The 17,879-nt window shown below is 41.5% G+C and overlaps 1 pseudogene; it reads left to right on the top strand.

The window, feature by feature from the left end:
- Positions 1 to 288: 288 nt before the first annotated feature.
- Positions 289 to 7,055, top strand: LOC119923223 (annotated as a pseudogene).
- Positions 7,056 to 17,879: the final 10,824 nt, after the last annotated feature.

The raw sequence follows: 17,879 nt of genomic DNA, 5'->3' as shown, positions 1-17,879 counted from the left end.
CTGTGAGTCCTTTTCAGGCTGTCAGCCCAGAGCATTCAGAGTTTCATCAATGAGAGTCTTTGCAATCACTGTCTTTGCATAAAGGCCCTGCAAATTCAGGAGCCCACCTCCTAGGAGATTCTGTATGTAGCTTCCAAATTCCACACTTAGTAAGTGTCAGTCAGCAACACGGTGAACATTATGGTGAAAAGCATTGGTGCAATAGTTAAAACTATTTGTGACAGCAAAGGGTGTCCTTAACAGCTTTTATCCAGAACTCCAACTGCTGTCCCAACAGAGTGTGACCATATGACTAATAACAAATTTGGGAAAGCCAAACTTGAGAAGGATGACTCCCAGGTCTTCATGATTTACAAAATCAAAAAAGCCTTTGCATGGTCAATGAAGACCATGTACAGGGCCTATTTTGAAAGAAAAGAATCAAGGTCAGTCATGCAAACCATGAGAAGCAGCACAGCCGTGTGGCTAGAGCATAGGCCAGGGAGTTAAAATGACGTGGGTCCTAATCCCGGCTCTGCCACTTGAGTGCTATGTGACCTTTGGCAAGTCATTTTACTTCTCTACTTCAGTTACCTCATCAGTAAAATGGTGATGAAAACTGTGAGTCCCAAATGGGGCAGGGACCGTGTCCAACCTAATTAGCTTGTAGCTTATATCCACCTCTGCACTCAGTACAGTGCCTGGCAGATAGTAAATTCTTAACAAATATCATGAAAAAACAAAAACCTTCATTTCTGCTGTAATGCAGAGATTACAAGCTTATATAACTTTACAACAAAAAACATTCACATGATAGTTTATGTCTCAAGCCTGTTGCCACACCTGGGGTTTATCTGTTTCATCCAAAAGATCACATTTTCTCTAAACTGATTAATTTATCTGAAGACCATCACCAAATTTCCCAATAGTGTCCTATTCAAAACACTTAGAGAAATCACACATTATGGAGAAACAGAGTGCACTTGGGTTCACCTTGCTCTGAACCTTTGTCTTTAAAAACTCTCTCATAACCTTACTTTGAAAATGACCCGTGTGACCAATTTAATTCCTTCCTCCCAAAAGAGAAGCAAGGATTGTTTCGTTATTAACTTTCTGGTGGAGAGATGCTCTGCGGTTCAAGCGAGGGAGAGGCTGTCAGCACTGTATTAAACAGATCCGAACCTGACACTGCCCAGAATCCCTATAAATAGTGCTGGTGTGATCTTTTCTTGGAAATGGCTAGTGCTTTTCTGGATTTGATCTGAATATTTTCTTTGCCCAGGTATAGAGGATAGGAAAACACATGAAAAATTTATGACTGAAATTAAATGAGATGAGAAAAGATTTAAATCAGAGGGCTCTGATATTTCTTGGGAACTAAATCCATTTTGTAGCGAAGGAAAATCTCCAATGGCAAACTAGTAGAGAGAGGTTTCTAGGGGAAAGTTATCAACTTCCTCTGAATAACCTGATTCTTGGAGGGATGCATTTTCTTTAACCCCACAATGATAATTCAATGCTCACAAGTAGGCAACAATCCGATATTATATCATCAATCATCATCAATCGTATTTATTGAGCGCTTACTGTGTGCAGAGCACTGTACTAAGCGCTTAATTATATCGTAATGAGTAGACTTAAAAACACCTTCTTAAGGCATCCTTCTCTTTTTAAAGAACAACAAAATTTCCTTTAATATATGTCATTTTTTATACTCATTCTCCTTTTGGAACGATCCCATTGAGTAAGGAGAGTTGGAATTTCAAGTAGACCCTTTCCTTAACTCTGTCATATTGCCTAATCAGAATTGGTAACCACTATAAAGGGTAAATGATTATGTCTTTGCCTAGTTACAATTTTGTGGTAAAAGCTGTATGATTGTATATTGGTGTCCTGGAAAGTTTCCATGATAACTAGGCTCTTGGAGGTTTGTAAACATTTTTGAAATGGCAATCAAAATATAAATTAAAGTTAAACCCCTCAAAGTTTCTTCATAATATATCCTCTCTGATTCATTTAAACACAAGAACAAACTTGACTTCAGTAAATTGAAAATTTGAAGAAGAAGGAAAAAGAAATCAGCTTCACTGAAGAGATTTTTGCAAGTTAAAGCCATATGTGTGATTTATAAATGAATTCATTTTTTAAAGGCTCAACTGAAATTTCCAGAGTGAACTTCAGAGTTTACAATAATACAAATTACATGATCATCATCATTATCAGTGGTATTTATTGAGATCTTGCTGTGTATAGAGCACTATATTAAGTGCTTGGGAGAGTACAATTCAACTGCGTTGGTGGACACATAGCCTGCCCACAATGAGCCTACCGTCCAGAATGGGAGACAGACATTAGTATAAATAAATGATTCGTTATATATAATTTAAAGATATGTACATATCTACAGGAGATAGATCCCTCCAGCTCTGCTCTCATAATGGAAGTTGTGTTGAGACTTGAGAAGGGAGAATAGGGATGTAACACCAGCCTGCATTAATCGAAGATACAGATTGCATTCAGCACTTGTGTGGAATTCCTGTAACCAGACCTCAAAATAGCATGGAATCAGTGATAAAATGGTGTCAGGGCTGTATATATGGTCTTCCCAGGATTCTTTGGGGCATACTCTCCACTCTCTTAAACTCATGCTTGAGGTGTTTCCTATATACCTGAGGCTAGCCATCTAGAGATAGCAGCATTGGACTGAATGTCAATAGACAGAGGTTCCATTCCCTGCTTCATCACTTGTTGCCTTGTGAACTTGGGAGAGTTAATTAACTTCTCTATGCATGAATTTTCCCATCTGTAAAATGGGGATGAAATACCTGTCTTCCCTTCATCTTGGACTGTGAGCCTCATGTGGGACATGGACTGGGTCTCATCCAATTCTATTGCATCCACAACAGCACTTGGAACATAGCAAATGCTTAATAAATAATTATCATTTTTATAACATAGGTTGAAACCTGTAGAAAAATGAGAAACCAGAAAAAGTCAGAAGTGGAAATAGGGGGAAGAATCGCATTCTAATCCTTTTGCAAGAGTAGGCGTACACAGGGTGGCTAATAATAATAACATTTGTTTAATACTATATGTCAAGCACTGTTCTAAGCTGGGGTAGATGCAAGCTAATCAGGTTGGACACAGTTCCTGTTCCACATGGGGCTCACAGTCTTAATCCCCATTTTACAGCTAAGGTAACTGAGGTACAGAGAAGTTAAGAGACTTACCCAAGGTCACACAGCAGGCGAGTGATGGAGCCAGGATTAAAACTCAGGTCCTTCTGACTCCCATGACCGTGCTCAGTCCACAAGGCTATGCTTACTCCCATGGCCATCTTCTGTCCCGCTTACACCCAAGCATACACACACACACACAAAAAAAAAAAATCACTTTGTAGGTGCTGAACTCCCTATATTATCAGAACTGTGGGAATAGGTGAGAGAAAATTAACTTATTGCAACATCGTTTTAATTCTATGTAGTTGTTCAGTGACTCTGCAGGATCGAAAGCTTTCTCCATTCAAAGTGAACATAAAATTCTCCCATCACTGTTGCCTAAAAGGGAAAACTTGGGCTTCTCTGACTTCCCTCTATATTCAAGCACAGATATCGAACCAAATGTGATCAAGTAGCAGTATCCTTCCCTAAGTATGTTTCTTTATTAATTCTCCTAATATCCCCCAAACTGTAGGAATACTGTCCTCCTGAATTTCAATATTCATTTCGCAGTAGAGTAGAGATGCTGAAGCCATTGACTGCAGGAAACGATACTGGAACGGCCGACTTCATTCCCAGGGCCTGACAGATTCTCCAAGAGCCCAGCTGGTCCTTTTCATGGTATTTCTTTCTATCTATATGATTTCTGTGTTGGGGAACATAGGGCTGATCCTGATAATCCAGAAAGACTCCCAGCTTCACAGACACATGTATTTTTTCCTGTGTGGTTTGTCTTTTGTTGATATGAGTTACTCCACAGCCATTACTCCTAAAACCTTGGAGAATGTATTAACATCCAGAAAGAAAATCTCATTCATTGGCTGCTTTGCCCAAAAGTATTTTTTTCATTTCTTTAGCAGGAACAGAATGCTTTCTCCACTCTGCAATGGCATACGATTGTTATGTAGTTATCTCTAACCCACTGCTTTATTCCTCTGTTATGTCCACAAGAGTATGCATGTGTCTTATGGTTGGGTCACATGGAGTTGCTTTTACAAACTCCCTGATAGTTCTTCTGTTCATAGCTAGGTTGCTATTTTGCAACTCAAATGTAATTCAACATTTTTTCTGTGATACCTCCCCAGTCTTGGTTTTGTCCTGCGCTGACACACACAACACGGAAATGATGATCTTTATCTTAGCTGGCTCCACCCTTGCAAAGTCTCTGATAATGATTACAGTCTCTTACATGGCTATTATCTCTGCCATTTTGAAGATCATCTCCACTGTGAGAAGAGAAAAAGCTTTCTCCTCCAGTGCTTCCCACCTCACGGGAGTCACCATCTTCTATGGGACTCTAAATCTTTACATACCTAAAGCCAAGTAAATCTTACTCCTTGGGTAAGGACCAGGTGGCTTTTTTTTTCTACACCATCGTGGTCCCCATGTTGAACACCCTTATCTACAGCCTGAGAAGTAAAGAGGTGAACAATGCTTTGAGCAGAATGATTCATCTGTGTCCTATAATGATGTGGCTTGGAGCAGGACAACAGGCAGACGTCACCAGCTGGAGAACGAAGGGGAAGTCATCAGGGAGGAGACATGGGAAGAGGACTCTGGTCCAGGACTTCAAGCCCAGACTCTCTGTTTGGCCTCTTCCCTCCCTCTGGTCCTCACCGCAGGCCTTCTCTCCATCGGTCTCTTCTGGAGCTCCTGCTGGTGTGGTCCGAGTCCCGCCACCACCAGCACCTCCAGGTGCTACCCCTGGTCACTCCATGGTGGCCCAAGCAGGGTTAAAATGACCTTAGGACCAGCTCTCACCCTGCAGATCTCCCCTGGCTCAAAACAGCAGGGAGCTGGGGCAGCCTCATCACTTCATCAGGTCCTTGAAAGGAGAGCACCAGCAAGGACCCTCAGGTCAGAGCCCCCATCTCCTCAGCCTTCTGTCCAGGGCTGTTCGGAAGAACCCAGCATATTCCAAACCTCCGATAGGAAGATCCAAGAATGGGGGGAACAGGAGGTCCAGAGCATTCCCCACTGCCCTGTCCTCATGGTATCCTTCACCCCAGAAACTCCAAGAAGAAAAACCTTGGCCTTGAATGACTTCACTGTGAAATCCATTCAGTGGGACCTCAGGCAGACAACATATTATGTGACAAAATGATGGGGACAGTCTTATGGAATGAAGGCAACAGAGGTGTGTTGCATAAGCCTTTTCTTGTAAAATTCATTGTCTTCTAGATTAGCCTCCACGCAAGATGATTTCCTCCAACCGCTATGCTTCTTATTAGTTCGCTATGCATGTTCTATATAATGATGATGATGATGATGATGATAATGACAATGGAATTTGTTTAACACTTACCATGTGCTAAGCAATGTTCTAAATGCTGGGTGGACACAAGGTTAACAGGTTGGATGCAGTCCCTGTCCCTCGTAGAGTTCACAGTTTTATTCCCCATTTTACAGATGAGGTAACTGAGGCACAGAGAGGTTAAGTGACTTGCCCACGGTCACACAACAGACAAGTGGCAGAGTTGGGATTAGAACTGAGGTCCTTTTGGCTCCCAAGCCCCAAAGGGATTTTCTGCCTCTTACTCCAATATTTATGGGTGATTTCTGTTCCTAAACAGCAGCATCTAGGGTCTGTCCTGCCTACCTCTTAGGGTGTGAGTCCCGTGTGGGGCAGGTTAGCTTGATTGTCTTGTGTCTGCCCCAGAGTTTAGAGCATTCTTATTATAGGAACATAATCTCACAACAAGAACAGTTCAGTATATAAAGATGAATGCTAATAAGGGAGCATGTTTGAAATTGATAAAAATTGTTAAGGTTGAGGGCAGAGTTGAATATGACATTGTTATTGATCATATACTTGTCTTCTGTGTGTTCTTGGGCAAGTCACTTATCTTCCCTATGCCTCAATTACCTCATCTGTAAAATGGGGATTAAGACTGTCAGCCCCAGGTGGGATATGAACGGAGTCCAAACTGATTACCTTGTTTCTACCCTAGTGCATATTTCAGTGCCTGACACATAGTGCTTAACAAATACTATTAAAAATACTGAAACATTGAAAATGAAGGATATTCAATGAAGTTGCAGGTGCTAATTCCTAGACAATAGAAAATCAGTGACGTCAAGGGAAAAATTTACAGGCGATTGAGGCCTCAACAAGGATTTCTACAGATTCATGGGCTTGGTCTGGAGAAATTATTAGGAGAGATATTAGATGTTGGAATGACAATCCATTTGGGTAAATAACAAAGAAGGAATCATTGTTATGTTCCAATCAATCAATCAAATATATTTACCAGGTGTTAACTATGTGCAGAGTATTGTACTAGGAACTTGGGAGAAGAAAATATAATAGAGTTGGTTGACACATTCCCTTCCTACACTGAGCTCATAGTCCAGAATCTATTCCTCCAGGTACCATTTGCAGCCACTGTGTGGGAGAGAACACCAAGTTCGAAAGACCACTGGCATTTGTCAACCTGGCTTTTTTGCCTAATTAATATAATACCTGTAAGGAAACAAAACAGATAACCACTTTTAAATGCAATCGTCATCCATTTCTTTCTGAAATGATATTTTTGTTGCTGTATAATTAAATATTATAGTTTGCAAATGCTCATCATGTCAACGTTAAACTGGAAAAATATATTTCTATACTTTTCCAACAGAAATAAATACACAAACGCATTTGGCTAAATAATCCTGTGATCTGCTCCCACTCAGTGGTACAAAATTAAGCCTATTACAGCATGCAACACCTTCATAGGCTACTTGAATTTCTCCAAAAAGCTTTGGACACCTTTTGGCCCCCCTTGCTTATATGCTATTAGAAAGAAAATCTTATATCAGCCTACTTTCAAGATGAATATGTTCATATTAAGCCTTAATAATTTCCCAGTATAGTCTAAACTGGTTGAATCAGATGTCTCCTTATCTGAGTCCACCAGATTCGACTTAATTCCTGAAGAGCACGGGTGCTAAAGAATCGTCCCAATCATCACAAGCATTTATTAAATTTAGAGGCACTGAATTAAGCATTGGGGAGATTTTTTTTATAGAAGAGAATAATAACAACCGTGGCATTTGTTAAGTGCTTACTATGTGCCAGGCACTGTATTAAGCACTGCCATGGATACCAGCAAATTAGCTGGACACAGTCCCCTTCCCATGTGGGGCTCACAGTATTCACCCTCACTGTGCAGATAAGGTAGCTGAGGCACATAAAAGTGAAGTGACTTGCCCAAGGTCACAAAGCAGACAGGTGATGGAGCCAGGATTAGAATCCATATCCTTCTAACTTCCAGTCCTGGGCTCTCCACTAGACCACACTATCAAGTGATTGCACAATTGACTGACATGGTCCCTGGCCCTAGTTTGGGGGAGGTGATAAGTATGCATCCTCTCAGGGTCACACCTGGAGAGTTTCCAGTACTCGACCAGTCTTGACTACTACTCTCCAGAGGGAGAGTCAAGCAAAGGCATACCCATTCCATTCCTAGCTTTGGCAGTGGATAGTGAGTGGAAGGCAATCTACTACAAGTCAAAGCTTACCTGTGCTGGGCAGCAACGGCATGGGAAAGAGTCAAAGGCAGAGACTCATTTAACGTGTGGAAGGAGGCAATGGTAAACCACTTCCATATTTTTACCAAGAAAACTTTATGGATATGCTACCAGAACGATTGCAGATGGAAGTGGGACCTTCTGGGAGAGTATATGGCATATACTATGGGTCAGACATGACTCGACAGCATAAGACAGACAGAGAATAAGTATGGAGAAAATATATCAGTGACTCAGAAACACGGGCTAAAGTTAAATAGTATAACATTGGATGGAAAGAGGGAAAACTAACTGTCCAGTGGCTAATGGCCTTTATCGTAAAATGCCCCAATCAATCAATCATATTTATTGAGCGCTTACTGTGTGCAGAGCACTGTACTAAGCGCTTGGGAAGTACAAGTTGGAAACATATAGAAACAGTCCCTACCCAACAGTGGGCTCACGGGAGGAGGACTGAAGTGCATTTACAGGAGTCTATTTAGCCACAGCAAGAGCTATGTTGACTCAACCACTTTACAGGTGGTTGTTGAATCATGGACCTATCTTCACTGTCAAAATCTTTGGAGTCTTCACTTCAAAACCAGGGGCTGAGAATTTATGTGAAGGAAGGTGAATTGGGAAAATGCATTAGTGCATTTTTGTCAGGAAATAGGAAGGGACAAGAGGGTCCTAGGCTGCCACAATGTGGATCTCAAACATGTTCCCCCTCCCCACCCCATCAGTCAGTCAGTCAATCACATTTATTGAACACTTGTTGTGTGCAAGTGGAGAGCACTGTACTGAGGACTTGAGAGGGTCCAATATAACAAGTACATTCCTTGCCCACAGCCAACTTACAGCCTAGAAGGGGATACAGACATTAATATGAATAAATAAATTACAGATAGGTACATAAATGCTGTGGGGCTCGAAGGAGGGAATGAATAAAGAGAGCAAGTCAGGGTGATACAGAAGGGAGTCGAAGAAAAGGAAAAGAGGGTTAAGTCAGGGAAGAGATGTACCTTCAATAAGGCTTTGAAATGGGGGAGAGTAATTGTCTTTCAGGTAAGAGGATGGATGATTTTTTTTCCAGGCCAGAGGCAAGATGTGGGAGCGAGATAGATGAGACCAAGGTACAGTGAATAGGTTAGCATTAGAGGAGTGAAGTCTAGCTGGGAGACCTCCACCACCACTACCACCACCTCCGGTGGTGGTGGGGAAAGGGGAAGGAACAGGAGGAGGAAAGTGCTTAACTTTCTCAGAGGCAAATACCACAGTGAATGGAAAATTGGAGGCTTTGGATTCAGAATTAAGCATTCGTAAACCCCATGTATAGCATCAGCATGCTGATACAACATATACAGCATGTTACAGCATATTGTAATGAGTAGGGAATTCAAAATAAAATACTCAACCAATCAGTCAATCATATTTATTGAATACTTACTGTGTACAGAGCACTGTACTAAGGGCTTAGGGCAATACAATACAACAGATTTTGTATTCTCATTCCCTATCCACAATGAACTCACAGTCTAAAATGATGAAATAAAATAAAACTAAAATCCGAGTCCATTGCACCTAACACTTGAGTCAGTCTCAACTTTCAATGGGAAAGATATTTTTAAGCATATTAAAGTGTAATAGAGAAGCAGAGTGGCTTAGTGGCAAGAGTACGGGCTTGGGAGTGAAAGGTCGTGGGTTTTAATCCCGGCTATTGCACTTGTCTGCTGTGTGATCTTGGGCAAGTCACTTAACTTCTCTGTGCCTCAGTTACTTCACCTGTAAAATGAGGATTAAGACTGTGAGCCCAACGTGGGACAACCTGATTACCTTTTATCTACCCCAGCACTTAGAACAGTACTTGACTTATAGTAAGTGCTTAACAAATACCTTCATCATTATTATTATTAATAGAGAACCCTGAAATTGTTTGGAAAGTTCTTTTTAGCAGTTCATTCAAATCCTATTCGCTCTTTAGCTCCGCAGTTAAAAGATCTATCTCTAGGTCCTAAAGACTTGTCCTCTTCTGAGTTTCCCTATCTCCCCTAACTCATGATTTGAGTGAGTGTTTGATGGATTAAAGAGAGGGGGAGTTGGGGTTGGGGGAAATCTTTCCTTAACATTGCTTGAAAGGTTAGTGAGGGGCTGGGGAGGGGGGTAGAGTGAAAACCACCTCATCTTCTGAGGGAAGGAAGAGGAGGACGGAGCAAATATGTGTGACCTACAAATCAAAAAGACAGTTTTTCTTCCTGTGCCAGTCGTATTTAGAAGGTTGACTCCACACCGTTCATTTGAAAATAAATCAATCAATCGTATTTATTGAGTGCTAACTGTGTGCAGAGCACTGTACTAAGCTCTTGGGAAGTAAAAGTTGGCAACAGATAAAGACAGTCCCTACCCAACAGTGGGCTCACAGTCTAGAAGAGTGAAAAGGAGTCATACCATTTGAAATGTGCTTAGCTATCTCTGAAATTACTTATTGAGCATCGACTTAAATGTCCATCGTGGTACTAGAAACTTGGGGATATACTCAGGAAATATGAAATTCAGTTGTTTGAACAGTGTGAAAATGAAAATAAACTTGTGTGAATAATTACATCAAAAGTAAATAGATAATCCCTTAGATTAATGAAAGAGGGGCTCCTAAACCTACATACTGTCACTGCTGGTTTTTCTTGCCACTGTTAAAATTATTCAATGCTCATTCAGCTTACCCAAAACTGATTACTAGGATCTGTCTTAATATGTCACCCTGTATCTGTCCATTTGACCGAAGTATAAGTTTTCCTACACATAGAATTTAATGATGTTATCTAATTAGGTTGTCATCCCCAATGAGGTATGAATTGGCTTCTAATACCTTGTATTTTTTATATAGCAATTTTTTTCCAAGGCAGTTTCACATTACTGTTGCTCCTAACCATTTCTATGAGGTGGAGTGAGATATTATTATTCCCATTTTATATATGGGGAAACGAAGGCATAGAGAGACTTAAGTGACTTGCCCAAGGTCACTCAGCAGGTCAGAAATAGAGCTGGAGCTTGAAGCTTGTTCTTCATATTTCGGGATTTTTGTTTTTTTCCCGTTGCACCACACTGCCTCACATTTGAAAGTACTTGAAGTAAACTGGAATAATGAGAATCCATGCAGGCCCACTTTTTTTTTGCTTCTTCTGGCTCATATTTGATTAGAAAAGCCCTTTATTATTAAAATAATTCCTAGATTAACTAGGAAGAAAAATAGTCTGACTATTCAGTAACACTGAATATGAAACAGGTACTTTCATAATCTTTTTCAATAGTCAGGAAATGACAACCAAGAAATTATTTTTTGTTTGGTGCAATGTATAAGGGGAATCGAGGCTCTACTGCCATTAGCAAGAAGAATAAAATAAAATAAACCGAAGATAGGTAGATAGGTGGATAGATCCTATCCAAACAACTTCAAAAACTGTTGTTTCAGGCAAGAAGGAATCAGATACGACTAATGCATTTAGCAAGTTATAAATAGTCAAAATGTGACAGTTTTCCCCATCCATCCCAGAAAGACAAAACTTTGTTCTGTAGTGATTAAAACTCTGCTTGTGGCATGTAATGAGATTGGAGGGGGAGGGACAGAGAGCCCTGGAAACAGAGAAATTCGATCTTGGGGCGTGCATGAACTACATATAAAAGGCAACGATTGAAATCTTTTTAAAAGTGACTTTAGCCTTTACAACTTTTCCAGTCACTTAAAGAAAACATATTTGTTTTTCAACTAGGAAAGAAACAACATTTAGAAGCAGAGTTCCTTTTTCCTTGGATGGTCATGGTATCAAGATTACTGATGAAACATAGTTTAATGCAATCACAGTTGTGAAGCCCTGATCTCTGCTAATCTTTTCTTATGGATTAATAATTTTAACTATATAAAAATATAAGCAGATGTCAAATAAACCAGCAAAGTCTAGAAGTTTGGATTTGTGGTGGGGGGGAGGGTTGGGGGTGGGGGGGGGGGGGTGAAGAACAGAGTGTTCTTCAGTGGGAGACTTTCCAAAGAGAACTTTCCAGGAAGCTATTGGGATCCCCTGATTAACTCTGCTTCTGGTAAGTCTCACATTCAAAAGGCATGAAATTGATATAAACAGAAATGAATTAATTTTAAAAATAAAAGAGACTTTAGTGTTTAAAGTGATATATCCCCTTAGCATCCCTAGATATTATTGATTTTGTCATAATTTGATATGATTTCCCATTCTTGAATCATGGGAGGGAATTTTCATACTTCATGCTGCTGCCCGGATTATCTTTGTCCAGAAATGCTCTGGGCATATTACTCCCCTCCTCAAAAATCTCCAGTGGTTACCAATCAATGTGCACATCAGGCAGAAACTCCTCACCCTGGGCTTCAAGGCTCTCCATCACCTCGCCCCCTCCTACCTCACCTCTCTTCTCTCCTTCTACAGCCCACCCCGCACCCTCCGCTCCTCTGCTGCTAATCTCCTCACCGTACCTCGTTCTCGCCTGTCCCGCCATCGACCCCCGGCCCACGTCATCCCCCGGGCCTGGAATGCCCTCCCTCTGCCCATCCGCCAAGCTAGCTCTCTTCCTCTCTTCAAGGCCCTACTGAGAGCTCACCTACTCCAGGAGGCCTTCCCAGACTGAGCCCCTTCCTTCCTCTCCCCCTCGCCCCCTCTCCATCACCCCATCTTACCTCCTTCCTTTCCCCACACCACCTGTATATATGTATATATGCTTGTACATATTTATTACTCCATTCATTTATTTATTTATTTTACTTGTACATATCTATTCTATTTATTTTATTTTGTTAACGTGTTTGGTTTTGTTCTCTATCTCCCCCTTTTAGACTGTGAGCCCACTGTTGGGTAGGGACTGTCTCTATGTGTTGCCAACTTGTACTTCCCAAGCGCTTAGTACAGCGCTCTGCACACAGTAAGCGCTCAATAAATACGATTGATGATGATGATGATGATGAATTTTAATAATTCAGTGTCCCAACACTAATCAGAAATCTCACCAGAAGGAATACTTTTTTAATTCACTTTTTCCTTTATGCACCAGAATCCTCAATGACTTTCATATCATCATCATCATCAATCGTATTTATTGAGCGCTTACTAGGTGCAGAGCACTGTACCAAGCGCTTGGGAAGTACAAATTGGCAACATATAGAGACAGTCCCTACCCAACAGTGGGCTCACAGTCCAAAAGGGGGAGACAGAGAACAAAACCAAACATACTAACAAAATAAAATAAATAGGATAGATATGTACAAGTGAAATAAATAAATAAATAGAGTAATAAATATGTACAAACATATATACATATATACAGATGCTGTGGGGAAGGGAAGGAGGTAGGATGGGGGGATGGAGAGGGGGACGAGGGGGAGAGGAAGGAAGGGGCTCAGTCTGGGAAGGCCTCCTGGAGGAGGTGAGCTCTCAGCAGGGCCTTGAAGGGAGGAAGAGAGCTAGCTTGGCGGATGGGCAGAGGGAGGGCATTCCAGGCCCGGGGGATGACGTGGGCCGGGGGTCGATGGCGGGACAGGAGAGGACGAAGTACGGTGAGGAGATTAGCAGCGGAGGAGCGGAGGGTGCGGGCTGGGCAGTAGAAGGAGAGAAAGGAGGTGAGGTAGGAGGGGGCGAGGTGATGGAGAGCCTTGAAGCCCAGGGTGAGGAGTCATATCCAATATCAATACAAAAACTGCTTTCTTTATTCCTCCTTCAGCAGATTTCAGAAGTTGAGGAAAATGACTGAAGGGAATGGTACATAAGAGACTCACTTCTTTCTCACAGGACTGATGGATTCTCCAGATTTGCAGCTGATTCACTCTATTGTATTTCTCTTCACGTATGCCATCATCCTGGAGGAATACCTGGGAATGATCGTGCTCATCGGGCTGCAGTACCGACTTCACACCCCCATGTATTTCTTCCTCAGCAACCTGTCCTTCACCGAACTGAGTTATTCTTCAGTCATCATGCCGAGAATGAGGATGAATGCATTCACAGCCCAGAAGACCATTTCTTTTTTTGGATGCTTTGCCTAGATGTACTTTTTCTTTGCTTTAGCTGGTGCCGAATGCTTTCTTTTAGCTGCGATGGCTTATGACCATTATGTAGCCATCTGTAGCCCACAGCTTTACATGGTTGTGGTATCTTGGAGAGTTTATGTCTGGTTCCTGGCTGGGATATATTTATTCTGTACCATCAACTCTCTGGTACTGCATCAGCCTCTTCTCAAATCTCCCATTCTCCTGTCTCACCCCACTTCAATCCATGCTTCATGCCGCTGCTCGGATCGTCTTTGTGCGGAAACGCTCTGGGCATGTTACTCCCCTCCTCAAAAATCTCCAGTAGCTACCAATCAACCTATTCATCAGGCAAAAACTCCTCACCCTCGGCTTCAAGGCTCTCCATCGCCTCGCCCCCTCCTACCTCACCTCCCTTCTCTCCTTCTACAGCCCAGCCCGCACCCTCCGCTCCTCTGGCGCTAATCTCCTCACTGTGCCTCGTTCTCGCATGTCCCGCTATCGACCCCCAGCCCACGGCATCCCCCTGGCCTGGAATGCCCTCCCTCCACACATCTGCCAAGCTAGCTCTGTTCCTCCCTTTAAAGCTCTACTGAGAACTCACCTCCTCCAGGAAGCCTTTCCAGACTGAGCCCCCTCCTTCCTCTCCTCCTCCTCCCCCTCCCCCTCCCCCCCGCTTTACCTCCTTCCCCTCCCCACACCACCTGTATATATGTATATATGTTTGTACATATTTATTACTCTATTTATTAATTCATTTTATTTGTAGATATTTATTCTATTTATTTTATTTTGTTAATATGTTTTGTTTTGTTGTCTGTCTCCCCCTTCTAGACTGTGAGCCCACTGTTGGGTAGGGACCATCTTAATATGTTGCCAACTTGTACTTCCCAAGAGCTTAGTACAGTGCTCTGCACATAAGAAGTGCTCAATAAATATGATTGAATGAATGGATGAATGAATGAATGGTCATTATAGTTTTTATATCTGGATTACTGTTCAGCAAGTCTAATCTCATCCATCATTTCTTCTGTGATACTTCTCTGATTTTATCTCTGTGCTGCAAGAACACACTTGAGACAGAAATATTCATATATGTTTTAGGGGGTAAGACCCTCATTCCATTTCTGATCATTATTTTTGTCTCATATGTCACCATCCTCTCTGCTGTCTTGAAGATATATTTGAAAGAGGGTAGGAAAAAAAACTCTCTCCACCTAGAGTTCCCATTTGATGGGAGTTATATTATTCTATGGGACAATGGTCTTTACTTATTTAAAGTCAAGTAAATCCTACTCTTTGGTTAGGGACCAAGTGACCTCTGTGTTCTACACCATTGTGGTCCCCATGTTGAATCCCCTTATCTACAGTTTGAGAAACAAAGAAATGAAAAGTGCCTTCAAACAAGTGATATATAGGAAAATAGTTCAACAGGAAAGGTAATACGCAAAACAACATTAAGAAAATACTAGCGATGCCAATCAATCTAGTCACTGTGAGTTGTCAGCAAGCTCTTTTTCTCTATTCTAGATTTTTTTTAATGTCCAACTTATTCATGGTTGTGTAGGATTCTCTATCCTTTTACTAGGGTGACATTCTGTTTATTGCCAATGTTCATTCCTTTAATTTGATAGCTAGGAAACTGAAAAACGTGAAATTCGATCTTTAATCAATCATGTGATCTCTTTAAGATGGACACCATATTGTTCTAGACAATGGGGTAGTTAAACGGAAGATGTAAGATATGGTCTGTACGTTCAGGCAACAAAAAGCTTTCACTTTTACTTAATAGCAACTAAATTTTCACCTCAACCCAGAGACCAGTTCAACAGGTAAAGTCTCAGGGACCTGGAAGGGCTCTATGTCTCCTTTCTCTATTAGAATGTTGGGAAATGTAGCTTAATTCCTGGAAGAAGTGACAGCTCATAAAGTGTTCAGTAGACTAAATTCCAGGTGGCTTTATCCTTGTAGGTAAGGATCACATCTACCAACTCTACCATATTATATGCTGCCAAGTATTTAATATCGTGTTCTGCACACAGTAAGCACTCAAGAAGAAACACTGATGGATTGATATTAAAGTGATTCATGTGCTCAGAATATGAATGGTGTTTTTAAATGCTAAATCATGGGAATAATATTCTGAGGAATCAATCAACGGCATTTATTCAGCACTTACTATGTGCAGAGCATTGTATTAATACTTGGAGTTGGCGGACACATTCCCTGCCCAAGAGTTTACAGTCTAAAGAGATAAAGGGGGAGAAGGCATCACCAAATTCAGGCGAGATTAAAGATTCAGAAGTTAAACGATTCAGATGGTTACAACTTGTTTGCAGATCAAAAGAGAAGCAGCATGGTGTAGTGGATAGAGTATGAGTCTGGAACTCAGAAGTTCATGGGTTCTAATTCCTGTTCCTCGACTTGTCTGCTGGGTGACCTTGAGCAAGACACTTCATTTCCCTGTGCCTCAGTTACTTCATCTGCAAAATAGGGATTGAGATTGTGGGTTCCACACGGGACAAGGGACTTTGCTTGTATCCACCCCAGTGCTTAGTACAGTGCCTGGCACATAGTAAGCACTTGGCAAATATAATAATTATTATTATCTCTTTGATCTTATTTCATGGTGATTTCTTGAAAGAGTAAAGAACTGTGGACTATGTTATTAATGGGAAAAATAATTGGCTATTTTGAAGCAGAATTGAGACTTTATTACTCTCCCACAACATTGGCCACAGTGCTGCCTCCCCCGAAAGGATGCACTGCTGGACTCCTTCCCACTGCTGCAGACTCTGGCTGTGATATTGTAGGCAGATACTGCATTACAGAAGCCAAAAGACCTTATGAAAGACAGTGTGGCCTAGTAGATAGAACACAGGCCTGCAAGTCAGGGGGATCTGGGTTCTAATCCCAGCTCCTGCACTTGTCTGCTGTGTAACCTTGGACAAGTCACTTAACTTCTCTATGCCTCAATTGCCTCATCTGTAAAATGGGATTAGGACTGCGAGCCCCTTATGGGATAGGGACTATGTCCAATCTGATTAACCTTTATGTACCCCAGTGTTTAGAACTGTGCTTGGCACAAGTAAGTATTTAACAGGTATCATTATTATTGCTATTATTATTATTATTAAAAGACCTGGTGGCCATCCAGCAGTTTCAGAAAGGCTGCTGGGCATTTTCTTGACCTGCTTTGAAGTTCAGGTCAAGATTAGAGGACTGTTCAAGACAATTATTCCATCTTATTTATTGAGTGCTAACTGTGTGCAGAGCACTGTGCTAAGTGCTAGGGAGAGTACATTACAACAATAAATGGACACATTGCCTGTCCACAGTAAGCTTGAGTGTGGGTGGGGAATGTGTCTACCAACTCTGTTATATTGTAAACTTCAAAGTGCTTAGAACAATGCTCTTAATAAAGTAAGCTCTCAATATATATGATTGACTGATTGACTGACTGATTGATTGATTGTTCTGGCTCATCTGCCCTAAGGATCACCTCTAGCCCAAGTGAATCGCACCAGACCAGAGGCCCCCTGACAGACTATTGTGATTTGGGGAATTCTGAGGTGGGACATTCTAAAAATTTTAGAAGAAAGCCTGAGGAGACAGATGACATTAGTTACTCACTGAAGCCAACACCCACAAAGCAGTGTTGTCTGGTTGAATGATCCCAGACCTGGAAGTCAGAGGACCTGGGTTCTAATCCTGGCTCTGTCAAGAGCTTCCAGTGTGACCTTGGTCCAGTCATTAACCTCTCTGTGCCTCAGTTTCCTCAACTGTAAAATAGGGTTTAAATACTTGTCCTACATACTACTTAAACTTTGAGCTGCATGCAGAAAGGGACTGTGACCAACCTAATTGACTTGAACCTACCCCGGTGTTTAGAACCGTGTGTGACATATTGGAAGTGCTTAACAAATACATTAAAAAACCCTCCTTCTAGTCCCACCTTACTAGTAGCAGTAATTATTATGAATAATGTTTATTAAGCACTGACTGTGTGCAGATCACTGTACTCAGCACCACTAGCCAACAAAATCCTAGAATTTAATAAATGCACCGATCCTTATCAGTGGATGAAAATAGAGTGTTGATCTAACCTGGCTCCACAACCTGCCTGCTGTGTGAAATGGGCAAGTTACTTA

The sequence above is a fragment of the Tachyglossus aculeatus genome, unplaced genomic scaffold, assembly GCF_015852505.1.
Source record: "Tachyglossus aculeatus isolate mTacAcu1 unplaced genomic scaffold, mTacAcu1.pri scaffold_158_arrow_ctg1, whole genome shotgun sequence".
Lineage (NCBI taxonomy): Eukaryota > Metazoa > Chordata > Mammalia > Monotremata > Tachyglossidae > Tachyglossus > Tachyglossus aculeatus.
The sequence above is the reverse complement of the archived record's forward strand: the minus strand, read 5'-3'. Positions and strand labels throughout refer to the sequence as shown.